This window comes from Lipotes vexillifer, unplaced genomic scaffold (assembly GCF_000442215.2).
Source record: "Lipotes vexillifer unplaced genomic scaffold, Lipotes_vexillifer_v1.1 scaffold272, whole genome shotgun sequence".
Classification (NCBI taxonomy): domain Eukaryota; kingdom Metazoa; phylum Chordata; class Mammalia; order Artiodactyla; family Lipotidae; genus Lipotes; species Lipotes vexillifer.
In genome coordinates this window covers 1567198-1575256 of record NW_006772469.1, presented here as the reverse complement: position 1 = coordinate 1575256, position 8059 = coordinate 1567198, and positions in this window count along the sequence as shown.

Below are 8059 nucleotides of genomic sequence, written 5' to 3'. Positions count from 1 at the left end.
GACCGGGGCACGAACCCGTGTCCCCTGCATCGGCAGGCGGACTCTCAACCACTGCGCCACCAGGGAAGCCCATTATTTCATTCTTTTTAATGGTTGAGTAATAGTCCATCGTGTATATATACCACTTATTTATGCATTCATTTGTCAATGGACATTTAGGTTGCTTCCATGTCTTGGCTACTGTAAATAATGCTGAAATGAATGTTGGTGCATGTATCTTTTTGAATTGTAGTTTTGTCTGGATATATGCCCAGGAGTGGGATTGCAGGATCATATGGTAGTTCTATTTTTAGTTTTTTAAGGACCCTCCATACTGTTCTCCATAGTGGCTGTATCAATTTACATTCCCACCAACAGTGCAAGAGGGTTCCCTTTTCTCCACACCCTCTCCAGCATTTATTATTTGTAGACTTTTAAATTATGGCCATTCTGACCAGTGTGAGGTGATGCCTCATTGTAGTTTTGATTTGCATTTCTCTAATAATTAGTGATATTGAGTATATTTTCATTTGCCTGTTGGCCATCTGTATGTCTCCTTTGGAGAAATGTCTATTTAGGTCTTCTGCCCCTTTTTGGACTGGGTTTTTTTTTTTTTTTTTTTTTTATGTTAAGCTGTATGAGCTGTTTGTATATTTTGGAAATTAATCCCTTGTTGGTAGCATCGCTTGCAAATATTTTCTCCCAGTCTGTAGGCTGTCTTTTCACTTTGTTTATGGTTTCCTTTGCTGTGCCAAAGAAAGAAGTTCAAATTCTGAAGTGCAATCCGGCTAAAGCACTTCAACAAAGGCTGATAATAAAGGTGGAGGTAGACGGTCTTCTTCATCCAAGGGAAAAGTGTTTTATATCTGGAGCAGTGGGTGGATTGCAACATCCGCAAATGCTCCGTTATAATTACGATTTCTTGCAACCAAGCTTCTGGCAGGGATTAGACCAGAAAAAGATCAGGTACTCAAGGTTAGACAATCTGTGTTGTTGATTCAAAGCAGATCTATATGCTTTGACATTGAACAGTGGCCCAGGGTACATGAGAATAACAGCCAGCTTCAGGAAATATCAGTATGGATATAAGGAACATGAGTCCATTTGAAAAGATTCAAGACCCCCAGATACCTGGGGGAGGTGCAGGAAGGGAGGTTCCACTTAGCTTGCAGAATCTGTGCTGGGTGAACCTGTCCCCTTGGCAGCCCATGAGTCAGCTGAACAATCTTGCTTGCTGTGCACCCCTCATCTCTGGCTCTGTCCAATAACATTTCAATGGCTCTCCAGTGTTCCTTCTGCCCACACTGTTTGACTAAACTCTTTGATCCAGACCAGCACAATTAACTTTCTGACAACAGCATCACTGACAATGTATAACATGAAACTACACGGAAGAAAATAAGAGCAGGTTATTTTCTGGCGCTTTAAAATTAAGCCTGAGAAACGCATGTTTCATTAGCACCCTGGCCCTCTCAATGCCTCACCAGCTGACAGAGGCCATGCTCAGGTAAATTTGCTTTGGCTTTTCTATGCAGCAGTTTAAGACAGCTCTGAAGATGAAAACTGCACCGTAAATAATTTGGAATGCTCCTGATGGACAATTTACAGAGCACAGCCTGGACCTGATATGTTTAAGAAATCACTTAAAAGTGAGAAAATCAAGTCTCAGGAACTAATTCGAAAAGATACATGCACCCCTATGTTCATAGCAGCACTATTTACAATAGCCGAGACATGGAAGCAACCTAAATGTCCATCAACAGAGGAATGGCTAAAGAAGATGTGGTATATATATATATATATATATATATATATATACACATATATATATGTATATATATATATATATATATATATATATACACAATGGACTATTACTTAGCTATAAAAAAGAATGAAATAATGCCATTTGCAGCAACATGGACGGACCTAGAGATTATCATATTAAGTGAAGTAACTCAGACAAAGACAAATATCATATGATATCACTTATATGTGGAATCTTTAAAAATGATATAAATGAACTTATTTACAAAACAGAATAGACTCACAGACATAGAAAACAAACTTACCATTACCAAAGGGGATAGTAGGTGGGGGAAAGGGAATAAATTAGGAGCTTGGGATTAACATATACACATTACTATATATAAAGTAAATAAACAACAAGGACCTACTGCATAGCACAGGGAACTGTATTCAATCTCTTGTAATAACCTATAATGGAAAAGAATCTGAAAAAGAATATATATATGTATATATATTTACATATATATTTGAATATAATATATATATATATATAACTGAATCACTTTGCTGCATACCTGAAACTAACAAAATATTGTAAATAAACTATACTTCAATAAAAAAATGGTTTAAAAAAAGTCACACAGGGCTTCCCTGGTGGTGCAGTGGTTGAGAGTCCACCTGCCGATGCAGGGGACACGGGTTCGTGCCCCGGTCCGGGAAGATCCCACGTGCCGCGGAGCGGCTGGGCCCGTGAGCCATGGCCGCTGAGCCTGCGCGTCTGGAGCCTGTGCTCCGCAGCGGGAGAGGCCACAACAGTGAGAGGCCCGCGTACCTCAAACAAACAAACAAACAAACAAAAATAAAAAAAGTCACACAAAAAATTTTAAAAGGGAGAGAATTGAGTCTTAGAAACCGAATACATTGGCCTCACAGACTTTTCTTAACCTAAATAAGTATTTTTCAAGTTATCTCACCTCTTTTCTCTGTCTCTATCAACTTCCTTCTCAAGACAAGCAAACAGAAAATAGTGTAAAACATAAAGGCTAACTCTGAGCTAGTTAGGTAGTAGCAGTTCACTAAGAGAATTTTATAGGGATTTAAAATTCTCCATGACAACTGTCATTCAAGATTTCAATTTGTTTCAGCCATCAATCCTGCTTTTAGTGGATTTGGTGCTTATAGAACTGGGAGGTAGAGGCTTCTACTTTCTTCTCTCACTTGCTGAAAGGAAAACTCTCCAAGTCCGTTTATATTTATATAATATTTATGAGGGATTTGAGTATAAAGCTTTGATGAACCGAAAATGGATCCTATGGCATATGTGAAAAGGTTAATGAAAGGCCGGCTGTATCAGCAAACAGAAGTTTACTATGTCTCTGGGAATGTCTTAATGTCACATTTTCATTAAAGAAATAATCATGAGTGTATAATGACTCATTTGCAATTTGGTGGCGTTAAGGGAGAATTCATTACTTAGAGCAGGAATCACATCTGTGTTGCTTTTTCTCCAGCTCCTAGGGATTTATTTGACATTAGAAATGGAAAAACCAGACTGTCTATTCCTTTTATTTAAATAAGCATGCACAAAAATAAATAAGCAAGCAAACACCTTTTCCTCAGGGGAAAAATCTCTCATAATTAATCATCATTAAGTACATCTTCTGCAATCCCAGCCCTGACTGGTCACTTCTCATGGATATTTCACCTTGTTTTATTTTGCATGGTAAATTGTGATAAAAATGAAACTCTTCTGGGGATATATGCATAGGTACAGCTGATTCACTTTGTTATAAAGCAGAAACTAACACACCACTGTAAAGCAATTATACTCCAATAAAGATGTTAAAAAAAAAAAAAAAGAACCTCTTCCTTTTTTTTTTCAATGACTTTTAACTACACTTTACTTGAATAATCCTTTCTGCCACCATAATCTTTTCTTCTTCTGACGCTGTTCCATCTCCAAAATCTTATACTCCAAAATGTCACATCCTGACCACAAAATACTATCCCGCCAGCCCTCAAATCCCTAAGTCTGAATACCTTTGTATTTAGACTTCATTCCGATTTCATATGGATTGACTTCGCACTTTTCTCCTCCAGGCTTCATTTCCTGCTCCCAGGATTGGCTCAACAAGCCATGACTCCTTCAACTCCTCACTGACTACCATCTATAATTCCTTCACCCACTTAAACTTTTTCCTTGCACCTGCCCTTCAAATTCCTTAATTCCCAGACCATCTGCTTTCTGAGTTCCTCTCCCCAGACCATGGATCACTTTTGGAAAAGATTATACCATAATATCAACCGGTACAGCTTATGGTTCCAAGCTTTGCAGACTGTAGGATCACCCAGCAATTCCTTGGCCTGAGCTAGTGAACTTTCTCTTGGACTCCACCCAATATTTCAATATTTCATCCTTATATTAGAACCTCTTATCTCATCCCTTATTTGCTGCTCTCAGAAGATGAGCTTTAGTCTTACTTCACAGGAAAAGAGGCCACCAAGCAGGAATCCCCTCAATGTCCTCCTCTTCCACACCATCACCAGAACTATTCATAGTTATGCTTCTCCCAAGCTCATTCCCTGTCATGGTTGAGGACTATACATTCCCCTTTCTGTGCATCAATTTTATCTTTTCCAACATTCTTTGGGGATCCCCATGCCTTTTCCTCCCATATTTTAAGCTTTTTTTCAATAGCCCCTTCCTCTCAATCTACAAAATTTTCTCGTCCCTTTCCAATTAATAAAAACCATCCTTCAAGTCAGTGTCTTCCTCTAGCCAATTCCCCCATTCTCTCGTCTTCTGCTGGCCAAGCTCTACAAAGAATAATCTACAGACACTATCTCCATTTCTTTACTGCATGCACATCCATTTCCCCATCCACTTAAAACCCTTCCAGCCCTTTAGCCACTTTCCTGAGACTCTTCTTATTCACATCCACCAAGGGCGTCTTTACTGACCAGTCTAGTGACATTTCTCAGTCCTAATCTCACTGGCCTTGCTGCACCCACTGTCACAGCAGTTAGCAGCCCCTCCCTTCCTAACCTCACTCCCGGATTCCGTAACAATACTCTCTCCTCGTTCTCCTATCATTTGATGTTCCTTTTGGGTTTCCTTCTCTTCTGCCTGACCTGTTGGTGCCCCCAGGGTTCTGTATTAGCCTTCTTATTTTGTACTCTGCCTGCTCTCTTGGCCTGTGCTACTCATTCTCAGAATCACCTTCTACTCTCACTTGTACACAGTTGATTTCCAGATCTGTCTCCCCAGGACAGAGCTCCTGACAGAGACCCAGACTTATTATCTGACTGCCCATTACATGTCTCAACTTGGATATTTTCGTTCAACAGATTTGAAACTTATGATGCCTTCCTACCTCTTTTCTGCCTCCTAAAATTCTGAGTTTAGTTAATGACCTCACCATCTACCCAATTCCAAAAATTAGAAACTTGAAGGAGTTAACTATGACCCTCGAATGGATCCCCCACTCCAATTGGTCCCTATATTTTTGTAATTCTACATCACAAGTATCTCTGAAGTTCTTTTCTCTCTATCATTACTTAGTTCATCAGATACTAAACGACCTCCTGATTAACTGATCCTGATTGGCCTCCCTTCCTTGAATCCCTTGCCCCACATTCCCACTCACACGTAACATGGTGACTTTGTAGCTCGACCCTGCACTGCTCCTCTAAGCTCCATATTCGTATATCCAGATGCTGACTCCACGTCACCATGTGAATGTCTCAAATGCATCTCAAAGTCAAGATGTCCAGATGGAATTTATGATTTGGGTCCAATAATCTTGTCTGCTACATCAGTGAGTAACACCACTTTTTAGCCATTGTGCAAGTCAGAAACCTAGAAGATGTCCTTGATAGTCCTCTATCACCCCATATCCAACCCATGACCAGGTGATTTCCATCTTACCTCCTAATTGTTTTGGGGTTTTTTTCAGATGAATTTTTATTGTGGTAAAATACACATAACATAAAATTTACCACCTTAACCATTTTAAAGTTCAATAGTAAGTACATTCACTTTCCTATGCAACCAATCTCTAGAACTTTTTCATGCAAAACTGAAACTCCATACCCATTAAACAATAACTCTCCATTCCCTATTCCCCCCAGCCACTGGAAACCACCACTCCATTTTCTATCTCTATGACTTTGACAATCCTAGGTACCTCATATAAGTGAAATTATACAGTATCTGTCCTTTTGTGACTGTCTTATTTTACTTGGCCTAATGACCTCAAGGTTCATCCATACTGTAGCATGTGTCAGAATTACTTTTCTTTTTCAGACTGATTAATATTCCATTGTATGGATATAACATATTTTGTTTATCCATTTATCTGTTGATGGATGCTTGGGTTGCTCCCACCTTTGGGTACTGAGAATAATGCTGCTATGAACATGGGTGCACAAATATCTCTTTGATTCCTTGTTTCCAATTCTCTTGCACACATACCTAGAAGTGGAATTGTTGGATCATGTAATAATTATATTTTTAACTTTTTTTTTTTATAAATTGCTACACTCTTTTTCCATAGTGGCTGCACCATTTAACATTCCCACCAGCAGTGCACAGGGTTCTAATTTCTTCACATCCTTAAACAACATTTATGATTCTCTGGTTCTTTGGTAGTAGCCATCCTAATGGGTGTTAAGTGACCCTCTTAATTCTGGAATCCATTTTTTCCATCTCCACTGCCACAAGCCCAGCTTGTAGCAATCCCACAGAAATGCATATGCCTGGATCTACTCTATGCATCCTTTAATCCACTGTCCACACCACAGATAGAGTGATCCTTTCAAATACAAATTTGATTATGTTACCTGCTGAATTAAAAATCCCTCAATGGTTTTCTGTCGCTATCAGGATTAAGATACAAATTCCTGTCCTAGTCCACACTCATCTATTCCCTGCCCACGTCTCCCACCTTGCTGCATGTCAGTCTCCGTTGCTCTCAGCTCTCCAGCCACACAGGCCTGCTGCAGTTCTCCAGTGAATGTGGACTACTCCCTCCCACCCAGATGGTGTGGGTAGAGGGATGAAGGGAAGGGGGAAGGATGGGAAAGGAGGATGGAGAGGGAAGTGTTCAGAGGACTAGCTGACGGATCATAGTCTAGCTGCTCTTCTTTACTGAGACTAATACTCTTTTGGCTAATATTCCTTGATCTGCTTCTTTGCTTTGCTGGATGGACTGAAAGAATACATTCTAATCATATCTTCTTTTACATATGGGGTGAAGGAAGACTCTGGGCTAAGATTTGTAGCCCATTTCATATCACTCTCAACTGAATTGGTTAGGTGTACCAAGTCGGCTAGGGCTGCCTTACCGAGATACCATATACCATAAACTGGGTGGTTTAAACAACAGAAAATTATTTTCTCACAGTGCTGAAGACTAGGAGTCCAAGATCAAGGTGTCGGCCGTGTTGGCTTCTTTTGAGACTCTTCCTACTGACGGCAATCTTCTCTCTCTGCCTTCACATGGCCTTTCCTCTGTACACGTCTGTATCCAAACTTCCTCTTCTTATAAGGACACCACTCACATAGGATTAGCCCCCCCACCAATAACTTCACTTTGACTTAATTACCTCTTTAAAGACCTTGTCTCCAAATATAGTCATTTGTAAGGTGCTGGATGTGAAGACTTCAACATCTGACTTTGGGGGTGGATACAATCAGCCCACAACAGAAGGTGAATGTGTAGAGCTGTGTGCTAGGAATCAGCAGGGTCCACCCTTTCCCTTCTCTTGAGATGTGTCTTCATTTGCATTCCTCACAATGATGCCCGAAGAATTTCAAGCGAGCTAGTTTCTAAAGCTTGGAGTCTTAACATTACACAAAGTCCTAAAGTTTTCAGAAACACCATGGAGTGTTTCACACACTTACTGGAAAAAAAGAGACAACTATGTGGATGTCATTTTCTTGGCAATCTCATTCATAAAGTTATTTTATTTGTGAATGTATTAATAGTACATCTGTTTTCATGGAGGACTTGAGAGTCTACATCATCTAGTCACTCCTGTGGATTGAGCTCCAGGGAAGAGCTGCCAGAAGTGGTCCACCCAGGAATCATGGCCGGAGCTCCTATGCTTTGTGCATGAAGCCTGCCCTTCTGCAACCACCAGGCCCACTGCCAGCGGAGGGTACATTTCACAGCTCTTCTTGCCTTGCCCAGCAGCAGCAGCCTCTCTGGCAAGAAGCCCCTTTGGCTTCTGAGCAGCATATTTGCGGCAATCCCTTGCCTGCTGCCACTGTAACAACAGTGGTGAGAACCACATCTCACAGCTGCAAAGCCCCAGAGTCCTTTCCCTA